The sequence below is a fragment of the Mauremys reevesii genome, linkage group 5 (assembly GCF_016161935.1).
Source record: "Mauremys reevesii isolate NIE-2019 linkage group 5, ASM1616193v1, whole genome shotgun sequence".
Taxonomy (NCBI): Eukaryota; Metazoa; Chordata; order Testudines; family Geoemydidae; genus Mauremys; species Mauremys reevesii.
The window spans coordinates 28,253,277-28,267,688 of record NC_052627.1 but is presented as its reverse complement, the minus strand read 5'-3'; the positions used below and the strand labels follow the sequence as shown (position 1 = coordinate 28,267,688).

Genomic DNA, 14,412 nt, shown 5'->3' with positions numbered 1-14,412 from the left:
ATAGTATCAATGATTTTGTAGGGGAATCTCATCAGAAATGCTATCCAGATTTACTTCAGAATATCTACTTCAATAATATTTTGTAGTTTGGCCAGCCTGCAGTATTTGAATTTCACCATGCAATCCAGTGCCTACCTTAGAAGGCTGAATTTGTATTTCAAAAAGTAGCAAGTCTTCACCTTGTACATATTTTTGCTGTTCATACGATGTTATTCTTAATTTGTATTTTCTGCTTGGAATTAATGCTATCCTAATCCGTCCACGCACATGCTAAAGCTTGGATCAATAAGATCATCTGGAACATATTACTCAAAGATTCTGAACCAGCTCCTTCTGAAATCAATGGCAAAACTCCCATTGGTCTTTTAGAAGGATGATTTTAAGGGTAACAGAACCCAGCTTTCCTTTTTAAAGTGTGTGGGTTTATTTGTTTTTGTCTTTTACATATTGCTCCATCCATAGTAATGAAATACCAAACACTCTCCTGCTTTTTCATTAGGGTTTACGCATTTAATTTAGGACAAAAAAAGTCAACAGAAAAAGAACTTTCAATTTACCTGAGGTGCCTTGATTACTATGATATTCTTGTGTACGGTTTCCATGGCCACAGCCATCAAATTAATCTCTTTTACTGTTTGCCAGACTGTGTTGTGCACACATCCTCTCTTGTCATACGGCAAGAGTGTCCGATCACAGATGGACCCCAGCAAGCAAACCATACTCTGAGACTATGCTGGGACACCATTCAAATCTTAGAGCTTACTACTCTGTGTGTGGAAAAATCCTTGATGTTATTGTTCAGTAAATCTCAAGTCAACTTTACATCTTGTACCTGAAAGAAATCAAATAGGCCCAAGGAGATCTGGCAAGGCAATGCGGTCTAAGAAGCATAATCTAGTCCAGGGATAGGCAACCTATGGCACAGGTGCTGAAGGTGGCACACAAGCTGGTTTTCAGTGGCACTCGCATTGCCCAGGTCTTGGCCACCTGTCCAGGGGTTCCACATTTTAATTTAATTTTAAATGAAGCTTTTTAATCATTTTAAAAACCCTTATTTACTTTACGTACAACAATAGTTTAGTTATATATTATACACTTATAGAAAGAGACCTTCTAAAAACGTTAAAATGTATTACTGGCACACACAACCTGAAATGAGAGTGAATAAATGAAAACTCGGCACACCACTTCTGAAAGGTTGCCGACCCCTGATCTAGTCACATATTTTGTTCATCAGCTATACCAGCTTTGACCCTTCTGTTTATTTCCTTGCACTGTTGTTGCTGTGGATTTTTCCATTCTGTCCCCTCCCCAGGCCATGTTGTCAAGCCACCACTCTCTTTATTCAAGTCTCATTCAAAAAAACCTAGTCTCCTCCTATAGTGCCCACCAGAAGCAAGTTTATATGTAATGGACCTGATTCACCACTTTGTTACTCCAATTTTACACCATTTTTATGCCAGTGCAACTCCACTTCTCAGCTGGCCATTTAGACTAGCAGTTTCCCTCATGATTCTGAAGCAGCTGCTTTCCTCCAGAGACTCCTTTTTGCAGCAAAAACCATTCCCACTGTAATTTTGTTTCTGTTTTTCTTTAAGGATGGTGATGGTGGTGATTTTGGGTTGGAGGTTGTTTGCATATGAAACTACATGTACATTCCTGAAATCATCACCTTGTGTCTACTTTACACGTCAATCAGGAAAGAGAAGCTCCAGGTGCTCCTGTACACATTGTGGTGGTGATTATTTGTATGACACTGGCATCCAGAATGCTAAGTGTTTGACAGTAAAAGGCGGTCCTTGTCCCAAGGAGCTTACATTTTACACAGAGAAGGCTGGCAAAGGGAAGGGGAGTAACATGCAAGTAGAGTGATGGTTGTCACATGTCCTGAAAAACTATGCTCCCTGAGGAGGCTTCAGCCTCAAGAACTTCCTCCCTCAGCTCATGTGGCTGGGGGGAGTGGTAGTGCTACATTTGGGAATTGCCAACTATTGGGTCCAGGTCCAGTGCTGTGAGGGTGAAGGGCTTCACACATTCCCTGCCACTGCTGTTGGTCCCCTGGGCTCCTGCTAGAGTGGTAAATTCCTGTCCTTAAAGCAGTGGTTCTTAACCTGGGGTGCACGCACCCCCTGGGGGGGTGAGATGCCCTTTCTGGGGGTGAGAGACATGCCAGATTTTTTAAAAAGATAAATCACTGAAAACACAAATTAAGCACAGGCATGTAAGTACAACTACTTTGTTTCATCCAACCTATGTATTTATTAACATTATACATTTTTTTTAATGATTAATATACAAACAAAAAATATATCTAGGTTTAAAGAACTGACCTACTTCAGTGATTTTTGATAAGGGGTGTGAACATATTTTGAGAATCAAAGGGGTGCAGGCTGCAGTAAAGGTTAAGAACCACTGTATTAAAGGAACCAGAGCGTCATGCTGTTTATTAGCCTCCCAAGGGGGAAGCAGCAATCTCTGGAAGAAACTCATTCAGAGCCCCTGTTACCTACCAGCTGTGATGCTCAGGAAGCTAAATGCAACTGAGGAGAGCAAGTTCTTGTGGGCGGATGGCTTGGAGCATTCAGGAGGTAGGGGTTGGATGTATTCCTGGAGTTTTCATCACATGATATAATCTTTAATTCCTGGAGACTCCAGGGCAATCCTGGAGGTTGGCAACTCTACTGGTAGGCTCTAATGTTGTCATAGTGATCATGTGGTGCTGTGTGGGCTGCAGGCACTGGCTAGCAGCAAACACATGGATTACAATAGGGAGGCTGTAATCGGAAAGTCTGTTCGAGCTAGAAGAGACATCAGTTTGCAGGAAAGCTTGGAGGCTCGCTGACTTGTCCCCTGTGCAGGGAGGGGGTCACAGCGCAGAGCGGGCAAGAGCCTGGTGTTGGTTGTGAGTGGCTGTATTGTATCGTTCTGCGACCGGGACGCTGTAGGGGGTTGAGGCTCCTTAGCTGAATTCCTTCCGTGACTTGCAGCAGGGAAGTGCTGTGTGTTACCAGTGGATTTGCAAACTGCAGGAATTGATGCAGATCCTCATCCTTATCACTGATCTTTGTAACATCCATGTACCACAGGCTCATGGCTGCTTTGCTCTGCACTTGCTGTTGTAGTTGGATGCAGAATTATGACTGCTGTTGATTTAGTTCAGATTTCTAAACTAGTCTTGAGTAGACTTAATGATTCTCTTCCCTTTGGAGGTTTCCTTGCAAAAAAGCAGTGTTGTCTCTTGCAAGAAACAGTGATAGGATATTTGGATTTGTGTCTTAGAGGTTGTGGTGAAATGAATGGTAGTTTTCTTGTTGGAAGAGTTTTGGGGATGGGGGGTAAGAGTCTCTAAAATGTGTTACTGACAAAGAAAAATGTACGTGTATGTGTTGCCCAGACCCTTCCTCTGTCCAGAACAGTTGTAGGGTTGTCAGTAGAAACCCTAGAGTTTGTTATATTGTGTGAAAACTATTGAAATGCAGAGCTGCAGAGAAGGGTAGGAGGACTGTAACCAGTGTTCTTCAAAGAGAACAGGAAATCTGCCTTCTGGGAAAAGATATCTAAAATAAAAGATTTCCCCTATTGTTTGGGGGCATCAGAAAGTAAATTCCTATTTTTATTTGAAGGCAATGGTTTGAAAGTGAGTTCTGCTCCAAGCTGCAACCGCCTTTCTACTGAAGTATTTATAAAAGAATAATAGGAATGAGCTTTTGAGAAGGCACACTGAGAGATTTATTAATAAAATCCTGCATGATTTCGAAAAGGCCCCCAACCCAAAGGATTATTTTCTACAGGTTATTAGGGAGTTTTATTTCTTCCTCCCCATATAAACAGGTGTTTTGGGGTAGAAAGAAGCTGCTCTCCATAAGATTTTTTTTTCAAGCAGTGCAGAATAATAGACTATTGTGAAGTGAGGTGACTCCACCCTGATTCCACTTTCTTATCAAGATAATGAAGATCAGTTAGTAACTGACCTTTTTTAGTAGTGAGCTATTGAATTAAGGTAACCTTTTTGTTAGAAATTATTAGTCAGAGAATCACAGGTGTTGAATTTCATCTGAGTGAAGTATGAGTAAGGAGTATTGAATAGGGTCCTTGGGTGTTTACAAATTTGGATTGTCTTTACCTTGCTTTGGCTCTGGTTTCATGCTTTTCACAGGAAAAAGGAAATCACCAATATTACTTATTTATGTCCCCTAAAACAGTCTCAGTTGTGCTAAGGTATCTGGCATGTTTTTAGTTGCTTATTCTGTGGGGGAAAATATTTCAGAGGAAAAAACCTCACCAAAGTATATATTAAGCTCAAATTATTACAAGTAATTTTATTATGGGAGACTGGGCAAAAAGATATGTTAGCTGTTTCTGATTTTGTTTTCCTAGGGCAGATGCATGTGTTTGATCTTTATAGCTGAGGTACGGAGGAGGCCTTGATACTTGGATACCCCTTTGGTTACAAATAACGGCTGCTTAGATGATGTTTACACTACAGTCATGTTCTATTGTAGTGTTTTCATGGGATGATCCACGTTTACTGTTAGCACATGTTGAAAGAGCAGGTTGATACAGTATCGTATGTATGCAGAAAAACAAATATTTAAAAAAGCTCTTTGCTAAACTACATTTCTTTTGCTGTGTTCAGGTGGCTTTTGTGTTGCATTTTTTTAATCATTTACGTTCAGTCATGTTTACTTCCCTTTATCCCCATATTTTCTTAACTATTCAGACGAGTGAACAGAATTGCAGTGCGCAGTAGTAAATGTAATGTGATTTCAAAAGATAACCTGGTATTAGTCTGCTCAGTGATGGTAACAGAGGGCCTGATCAAAAGCCTATTAAGATAAATGGAAAGACTCCCTTTGACTTCAGTTGGCTTTGGATCAGGCTCCTAATGTCCATCTGTTATAATTGTTGAATCTGGACTTTGGCTCCTCAAAAGGCTTCGGGAATTTGCTTTCAATTACATTTCAAATAGAGATAAAAATCACCTATCTTCTTGTTTTTCATCCTTATTGTTGGTGGCTAAAATAGTTCATGGGGCGTGGTTTTGTAATAAATCTTGCTTATGGTATTGCTGGATTATTTTATTAGTCTGCAGCAATCAGCTTACCCTAGCAAACTGTAGGTAATTATGCCGACTGTGTACAATCCTTGACCTGTCTTTTCAATCTAGGCATTAAGCTACATTGATATAGTACAATAAATTATCACTTGTGAACAGTGCTTGAGTTTTCTAAGTATAATTAAAGAGCTGTTCTAGGACTACCAGACTTATAGCTCTGAATAAATAAATAAAAGCCTCTTGCTTTAACTACTTCATGTCTCTCTCTCTTAAGAGTGATTTATTCAAATAAATATATTGCCATACTTGAGGTAAGCACTGCCCAGAGCCTGCATCCGTGACCCCCTCCCACGCCAAGACCTCTTTCCCCAGCCCTGATCCCCTTCCCGCCCTCCGAACCCCTCGATCCCAGCCCAGAGCACCCTCCTGTACCCCAAACTCCTCATCCCCAGCCCCACCCCAGCACTTGGTCCAGTTGAAAGTGAGTCCCAAAACTTCCATTGGCCCTGATTCTGTTTTCTTCATCAGTTCTCTCAGGAGTATCTCCACTGAAATCAATAGTCACACCAGTGTGAGCCCAGAAGTAGGTTAATCGATTTCTTTATCAGCAGGTCTGGACCCAGTTTCTTAAGTTTTCTGAATTTTTTTTAAGGTCATTGATGTTGTGCATAATGACTCTTTCGTGGTTTTGAAAACAAATACATGATTTATAATATGCTGCTTTTGAAGCATAAATGTCAATTAATGCCTGCTTAGTTTTGTCTACAGTGGATAGCTTTTGTCACATACTGTATATTGCTGTGTACAATGTTTGGGTCTCTTTCACTGATACCATTTAGTCATAAAACACAAGCCGATATCTCATGTAGTAAACAAAGCAGCAGATTTAAGTTAATGCTAATGTGTTCCCAGTCAGAGCCAAAAACATTTCAGGGTTGTTGTAACACACTGGGCACACATTCCATCCATCTAAATGTCTGGAGGAGACTAAAGATATAGATTGCCCTGGTGTACGAATCAGCTCACATGAGAGCCAGATGCTACTGTTTCTGTCAATAAGTTATCTGAGTGGAGTATGGGAGTGGAAGGATGATCCTGTGGTTAAAGTGGTAGCCTGGGACTCGGGAGTAGGACAGAGCGAATAATGATTTTTTTTGGTTTGCTGGCCATTCAAAAATTGTATGGGTTTTTTTTTTTTTTTTAAACTGGTTTGAGTTGAACTGAATGGAGGAGGAGGAAGTGGGTGCCTCCCTTATAACCTTATCTCGCCTGGGATGTGAGAGACCTGCATTCAATCCCCCTCCTCTGCCTGAGGCGCGGCCAGGAAGCTCTGCACACTGCCCCGTCTGCAAGTGCCACCCCCTCAGCTCCCATTGGTCGTGGCTCCCGACCAATGGGAGCTGTGGAGCTGGCATTTGAGGTGGGGCAGTGCATGTAGCTCCCTGGCTGCTCCTATGCCTAGGAGCTGTAGTGGGGACATGCGCAGCTCCCAGAAGCAGTGGCAGGACCACGGCAGGCAGGGAGCCTGCCTTAGCCCTGCTGTGCAGTCGACTGGATTTCTAACGGTCAGCGGTGCTGACAGGAGCTGACAGAGTCCCTTTTTGACCAGGCGTTCTGGTTGAAAACTGGACACCTGGCACCCCTAGGCAGAAGGGGGAAACTGATCCCTGTAAGTGCCTATAATGCCTTGCCTATGGGGGAGCATGGGGTTGAACTTGAGCTACTAACCTGAGTTTGTTGCCATGCCTTCACTACTATTTTAACCCAAAATAGCCAATGCAGATTAGCTAATACAAGTTAAGAACACGCCTTTTTGCAATGTAGACACACTCTGTCTCTCTCTAAAATGAGGGTAATAGTACTTCCCAACCTCACAGGGTTTTGGTGAAGATAAATATATGAAAAACTGTAGTTTTCAGAGACTATGTTAATGGGGACCAAATAGGTACTGTAAAAGAATATGAAATTAATATTTCGAGGTTGGTTTTAGATATATTTTACTGGTAATGTGTTATGTCCAATATCTGTCAATAATTCTTAAATATTGATTTGGGCCAATTACTTAGCATAGCCCCTGAAACTACCTGTTGTATTAAACTGATTGCCTAACTTATGTTGATGCAGAATTCCAGTTACTGAACATGATATTGAATATTTGTTGTCATGGCTGAGATTGAATTTTATTTGTTCCTTAACCATATCAAGGAACAACAGACATTTTAAAAAGTATGGTCTTGAGCGTTCAGCAAATACTTACAATGGGACTGCTCACATTAATAATCCAATATTGTTCAGGTGCATTCATGTTTGCAGGATTGGCCCCTGAATGCCAGTGGTTCCACTTGAATGGGACTACTCAAGTAGTTAGGGCCATTGGTACATATCAGTTGATCATGAACTAGAACAAATAATAATCTGGAATTTAGTGTCATGTTTAGGCTGCTAAGTACAATCAGTATTGAAGTTATTACAGTGTAAGAAATTGAAGTGATATCTGTCTGCTCAGAAGCTACATGTAAATACATGGCTCTGTTTTCCTAGAACTACTTTAATGAGATAATCAATACTTCGTTAAAAATTTAACAAAAACTAAAATCTTTCTTGAAAACAGTACTCTGCATTTAAATAAAAGTAGACATGGATATGCTTGTAATGCACAGCAATTAGACATACCTTTTAAAACGAACTCTTCAAGAAGGTTTTTTTTTCTTTTATTTTTAAAGACTTGGTTCTTGAAATATGGATGTCTGCATTAATGTGATACAGTAGTAACATCACCATGGTGCTAATGCTACAGCTTTCAGGAAATCAAAGCAGAGCAGGTCTGTATTCTATCAGTGCTGCAACATCTGCTTTCAAATCTATAGCAATTCTTCATACAGCAACATCTCTAGGTTCTATTATGTGAGTAAAATAGTTGATTTATTATAAATATATGTGTTGAACTTCATTGGGGAGAACATAGTTCAGTTTCTAGAAAGATGTTAGAAAACATACACATAAATATTGATATATATTTAAAATTACTTTGCACACTCCCATAAATTTACTTTTAATTGGATGTTGAATACTGTGAGCATTCATAATGTATGTTTGCAAAGTGATAGACTTTAGGCCCCAGTCTCTGTTACCCTGCATTTCTTGTATTTATTTATGCAAGAACCAAATGGGTATAAAGTGCTACCAAATCAGAATGATAGTCTTTTATTCTCACCTGGCACTCATGAAAATAACTACACATGATGCAGAACAATGGCAAATCAGGCTCTCATTACATTCTATTTTTGCCTGTACTCTTAATTGTATTTTTTCAAAACGTTCAGGCAATTAGAAAAATATTATTTAGAAATTATGCAGCCAGATATCAGTTTCTTAAAGGGTACACTGAATGTGATACACTCTGTAAAAGACAAAATGGCCACTCGTTAGTAGTAAAACCTCCAGAAATAATTATGATGGTAATAAAAATGATATTTCCTATGAAGTCTCATATCCTTTATATGCTTGCCCACCCACATAGGGATTTACAAAAAGAAATAAACATGTCTTCTATTCTATTGACAAGTCTGAAGCAAACTGCAGTACTCCATCCTCATCATCTGAAAGCTGCCTTTGACACAGTCAACTGCGCTCTCCTTGAAATCTTTCCCTCCCTTGGCTTCTGTGACTCTGTCCTCTCTTAGTTCTCTTTCTGCCTCTTTAATTGCTCCTTCAGTGTGTCCTTCTGAGGATCCTCCTCATTCCTGTTCCAGCTTTTTGTGGGGGCTTCCACAGGGCTCTGTCCTTGGTCCTTTTCTCCCTCTACACCACATCTCTAGGTTAATCTTATCAAAACACAAACTCAGCTTTCGTGTCTATGTTGATGTGTTTTCTTCTGTCCAAACTATAAAATTTTGTCCTGTCTCTCTGACATAGATGTGCAGTCATCAACTCAAGCTCACCATGACTAAAACAGAGTTTTTAATCCCCCCTCCCCGCCTACCCCAAGCCCTCTTCACTATCTCCTTCCTCCATCACTGTGGACAACACCGCCATTCTGCCTGTCACTTGGGGTGATAATCTGGATGTCATCTTTAACTCGGACCTCTGTCTAGGTTCCCACATCAAGGCTATGTCTAAATCTTCCTAGCTATCCCCACAATTAAATCTCATGTCCAGGGTGTTATAATCTCAAATCTTGATTACTGTAACATTCTTCTCTCTGGCTCAGTGGTGGAGCCAAGATTTGCAATGGAGGAGGCGGCGATGGGTCATTGATAATGCTGCCTGCAATTATACCTGTTGGCTTGCTGATTTCACGTTACCATGCCTGCTGCACTCTACCCTGGCACCACAACCCTAATCCTGGCCCAGCGTGGAGGGGAGGCCCCACCCAGGGTGAGGTGCGGCAGCTGGAGAGTGAGGTTGGCTTGCACTCAGCCAGCAGCAGTGACTCTTGTCCCACAAGGATGGGCCCAGCTCCCCACTCTGGATGTTGCGACCTGGCATATGCAGTTGCAGTGCCATTCAGGTTTGGCTTGGCTGCCCCTCCATCGGGATAGAGGGGTTGTTGGGTCAAATCTGAGTGAGTGGTGTTGCAATATGGTGCACAGGTGGTTCAGAGCCACGTGACTCTGTGCACCCTGGTGCAACACCTGGATCTGGGAGCTGTGCACAGCCCTATGGAACAGGAGCCACCACTGCTGAGTGAGCACAAGGCAGGCTCATTCTCCATATCCGTGTGAACATTTGTGTCATGCACCTCCTTTTGTCAATTGCATAATATATTTGAAAAGGTGCTATGCATGCAACTGAAGGCCACTGAGGGTGGGGAGATGATCATCCTCCCATCCCCATTTCCCTATTAGCTTCACCCTTGACAAATGCAATCTTACGCTGTTCATATCATTTCAGAATGTTCCTAGCCCATCACTTTGACCATGTCATTCCTCTTTTTGCATCCCTCTCCTGCCTCCCCCTTCTGTATTGCATCGGACATAAGCTACTTGTTCTTCACGTTCAAGGCTTTCCACGGCCTATCCCTACTCTGCCTATCATCTCTCATTGTTAAATTTTCCAACAAGCACCTTCATTCTTTTTCCAATGCTGCCTGTCATTTGAGAGGAGAACCATGTAAATAGTTTCAAAATTAACACATTATCCTCCTTCAAAATCCTCCTTAAAACTCTCCTTTCTGTGATATCTACAAAAAAATTGACAAAAGTTAGGCTGCTAGTGTGCTGAGACTGCTGCCTATCATGCTGACTAACGTTGTTTCCTTGTACTGTCTGTCTTTTTTAATACTTGGATTGTAAGCTCTTTGGAGCATGGATTGTCTTTTTGTTCTATGTTTTGTACAGCACCTATCACAGTGAGGTGTTGGCCTGGTAACTGGGGCTCCTCGGCACAACTTACAAATAATAAATATCTCATCCAGCGTAGCCTTTGCTATCGCATATTTAATACTATTCATCCAGTTATGCTAATTGTTGTTAATGGAGTGTACATGGCTTATATTACTCCCCCTTAAGATTATAGCTGACCAGTAGGCCTGAAAGCAACGAGAGCTTTGCCTGAGTCAGAACTGTGGATGGGAACAAAGGAGGCTGTTTTTTGAAGCCACAAAATATACGCCGCTTCTACGAAAATGATTCTGTTGTGTTGTATTCCCATTTTTGTAATGATGGTCAGAAACGCAACCAAGTGCTTGGTTACTCTGCAGAGATGTTTTCTCTCGGCTTGAGTTAATGTTAACACGTGCTGGGCATTTTGAATAGCAGGTGAAATGAATACCACTACTGTTTTGGGGTATTTTTTTTGAGTGGCTGTCATATGCTATTGAAGTATGATTCAATTCAAATGAATGCAACAGTGTGCTAAAGGGGGATATGTGGGATCTTTCGAGCCTTCTACGGAACTGTACTCTCTCTTCAATATATTGCACACTATGCAAGCATAGAAAATCACTGGAAATATGAAGATTATTTTATCTTTTGGAATAAAGTTTGTTATGACTGTACAGATTGATGTCAATTTTCTACTTAGGTATTTGAGAAAATACTGGTAAATTTTGTGATGAGAAATTTATAGCCTAACATTTTTAAATACTGATTGTACAGTATGTGAGTCTAGTTATTAAACCTGGCCATAGGACTTCAATGGAGCATCTGCCTTCACTTTTGCTGCGGCATTTTTTGTTCTCTCCTATTCCCTCCTCCCCCACACTGCCCATTTTCACCTGTAGCTATGAAAGCAGAAATTGAAAATTCTTGTCTGCCTGTCTTCCTGTGTTTTTTCATAGTTCCTCCATCTGGAAGCACAGGCCAGAGATCTCAAGCATCTGTAGGGCTAGACAAAAATTAGACTTTAGTTTTTACAATTTTTTGAAAGAAATGGGATTTTTTTGTTCATTTTTTTTCAGGAATCTTTTCATGTTTTTGATGGAAAAAATAGAAAAGAAGCAGTGTTTTTATTTTAATTTAAAAATAAAAGGTGCAGAAAGGCAGTTGATCTGCTTTTATCAGTTGAAAGGGAAACTGGCGGTGTTTACTCATTAGATTAGATTTCAGAGACAAAAATATCCCAATGGTTAGAGCTGTTATGTCCTGCATAATCTGTGATGCAAAAGGGGAAATGTTGCTGCCGGGGCAGAGATAGAGCAGCTGTCTGATTAGTTTGAACGGCCAGATACAAGAGTCACTACAAGAACTCAGCTCAAAGCTATGCCGCTGAGGTAGGATTTGAAAGACCACTTTAACTGTCAGCCACGGTAATGCGATGCTGTGAACTGTGCTCTACCTCGCTCTGAAGTTTTGGGGGTTATTAGGATATGTGTGGTGCTTGTTGTAAGTTTGTGAATATCACACATGCCAAACACATCAGAGAATGGCATAGGAAAGTGTCCTTCTGGGAAGGGAGAAATAAGGCAACCATCCCTAGAAACCTTCAGGAGAAGATTGCAGAGTACTTCCATGAAACTTTCATTGAGATCCCTCAGGAGGATGCAGGGGATCTCTCTATGTACAAACAGATTGTTCCACGTCTCCCCGCCCTCTTCACTGCCTAACCGTACATGGGGTTGAAAAGCAGAGAACTCTACCTTTTTGCATATGAGCAAAACAGTGACAAGTAGACACCTATGTCCTGCTAAGTTGGGGTTGGGCCGTGCACCATCTTCACATTTAAACAAATTAAGGGAGAATGCCAGCACACACTTACCCAAGGTTCCTTCCCTTGGATCGGGCTCATCCGTACTTGGCTGTTGGGACTGACTAGAGTGTGGTGAAGTCTCGTACAGATTCTGGTTTATGGCATAGCTGGACCTCTCCCCACCCCATTGTTGCATATCTCTCTTCCTCCTTGCTGTTCACAACAGGGGGCTCTCTTTCAGGCTTCGCTGAGCTATCCATGGTGGTCTGCGGAGTGCTGGTGGAATCTCCACCAAGTGTGGCATGCAGTTTGTTGTAAAAATGGTAGTTCTGCAGCTCAACACCAGATTGACTGACTGTTCACCTCCCTGGCTTTGCGATATGCCTGCAGCAGGTCCTTCGCTTTCACACAGCACTGCTGCTGATCTCTGCCATACCACTTTGACTGCATTCCCCTATGCAACCTTTTCATAGGTGTCCACCTGGTTTGTAGCTGTGCCTGCACAACCTCTTTCCCCCACAGGCTCAGGAGATCGAATATCTCCTATCTACTTCTGTCAGGAGTATGTCTAGTTCATTGAGCAGGAATGGTTGGTTGAGTGGTAGCAACTGTCCATTGTTGTGCAAGGTGTGCTCACCAAGCTGGGAAATCAGGAAAAGGCATTTCAAAAATATGTGGTGGTTTTAAAGGGAGGGATGATTTCCAGTCTCGATGACCCTTGGGCAGGCGAGTTCCACTATTGGGGATTGTGGGACAGCTGCTGGAGGACTTTCAAGGTCGATGTAGGTCATGCAGGTTCTGCACTTGCACTGCATTGCGATAACAGGGCGCTTACATCGGTGGGAGACACATTTGAGTGTATATACATGCACAAATAAGTTGATGCAAGGTAACTTGTATCAGCCTAACTTTGTAATGTAAGCCAGGCCATCATCTCTCCACTAGGTGTATAGGTTGCAATATAGATTTTGGAGCCCCTGAATAGAAAACAGGGTTCGCACTTGGAAGTTTTCTACTCTTGACTGTACCTGTCTCCTTGGTGTAAGAAAATCTGCATATGTTAATGTTTAGGGCATACTGCAAAGTCATCTCTTCTCTCTAGCTTTTCTGAGGCAGTAGTTTGATGGATATGGAGTGGTTAGAGGGTGACTCTTTCTGTGCCATGATGGTTTTATATTTTTCAGGTAAATATATTGTGTATGAATCAGGGCAGACTATTACAATATATCATGATTTGTACTTTTTTGCATTGTACCTTTTAATGCTGTAAGATAGTCTAGAGCTTGGGATAGGTGCTGTAAAATATTAAAGAAATAAAATATTTTGTATATATAGCTTTGGGAGTTGAGACAGAGATGGAGGCCCTGATTCTGGTACCTTTACTGACAACAAGGAGCGCCTTACTCCACAAATTGTCCCATTTGCTTACATAGGGCGATTTGCTCAGTAAGGTACTGCCTGTGATATTGGGGACTGTGCCTTTGAGGGTTGAGCTTCCCAGACAGTCTGGGTGGGAGTGCTGTGCAGCTGTTTTTGCTATGCACTGCTAGTTGGAAATGGATACTGAATAAAGCAGAGCTCTTGGAAGTACTTTAAACACTGAGTGACCATTGAACACCACACTACCCAGCATGAGTAAGGGCATTCAAAGGTGTCCTTTTGTGATTTACCAAAGACAACATGGGATGTTTGTGAACAGGTGGGGCTAGAATAGTAATCTCCTGACTCCTTACTCTCTCCCTTAGCTGCAAGACCCTCTTTTGCCTTTGTTTTTAAAATCAGTTGAAATATTTCCCTCCCTAATGACTGCAACATTTCCCCCTCATTCCCCTGCCAGGGAAGCTAAGAGATTTAGAGTTGGTGATATATGTTTTAAATGGAGTGCTGCGTTCATTTTAAGGAGCTGGGGGAGAGGAGACTTTAGTTTAGGTCCAGTTCTTCAAGGAATTGAGAATTTCTTGTGGCAATGGAAGCTAGGAAGGCACAGCATTTTGTAAGATTAGGCCCTGAATAAGGTGCTCAGTAAGGCCCCAAGCCTGAAACTGACTCTGTATGGGCATGCCTGCACCCACAAGGAGCCCCAAAAAGGGCTCATTTGCAGGTTTGGAGCCCAAATTAGTAGCATGCTAAAAGGTAAAAGCAGGGTTTCTCAAACAGGGGTCGCCGCTTGTGTAGGGAAAGCCCCTGGTGGGCTGGGCTGGTGTGTTTACCTGCTCCATCTGCAGGTC

The 14,412-nt window shown here is 41.8% G+C and overlaps 1 protein-coding gene across 2 annotated transcripts in view; it reads left to right on the top strand.

Annotated features, from left to right (window-relative positions):
- The window catches only part of ANK2 (ankyrin 2), a 561,730-nt gene that overhangs the window by 43,781 nt on the left and 503,537 nt on the right, over positions 1 to 14,412 (top strand). Inside the window, exon 1 of one of the 2 annotated variants that reach the window (XM_039542469.1) lies at positions 2,849 to 2,902. The exons of the other annotated variant lie outside the window; for it this stretch is intronic. The gene's annotated coding sequence lies outside the window, so the exon portion shown is untranslated. Of the gene's footprint in view, positions 1 to 2,848; positions 2,903 to 14,412 lie in introns of those variants that run through there. 2 annotated transcript variants of the gene reach the window in all.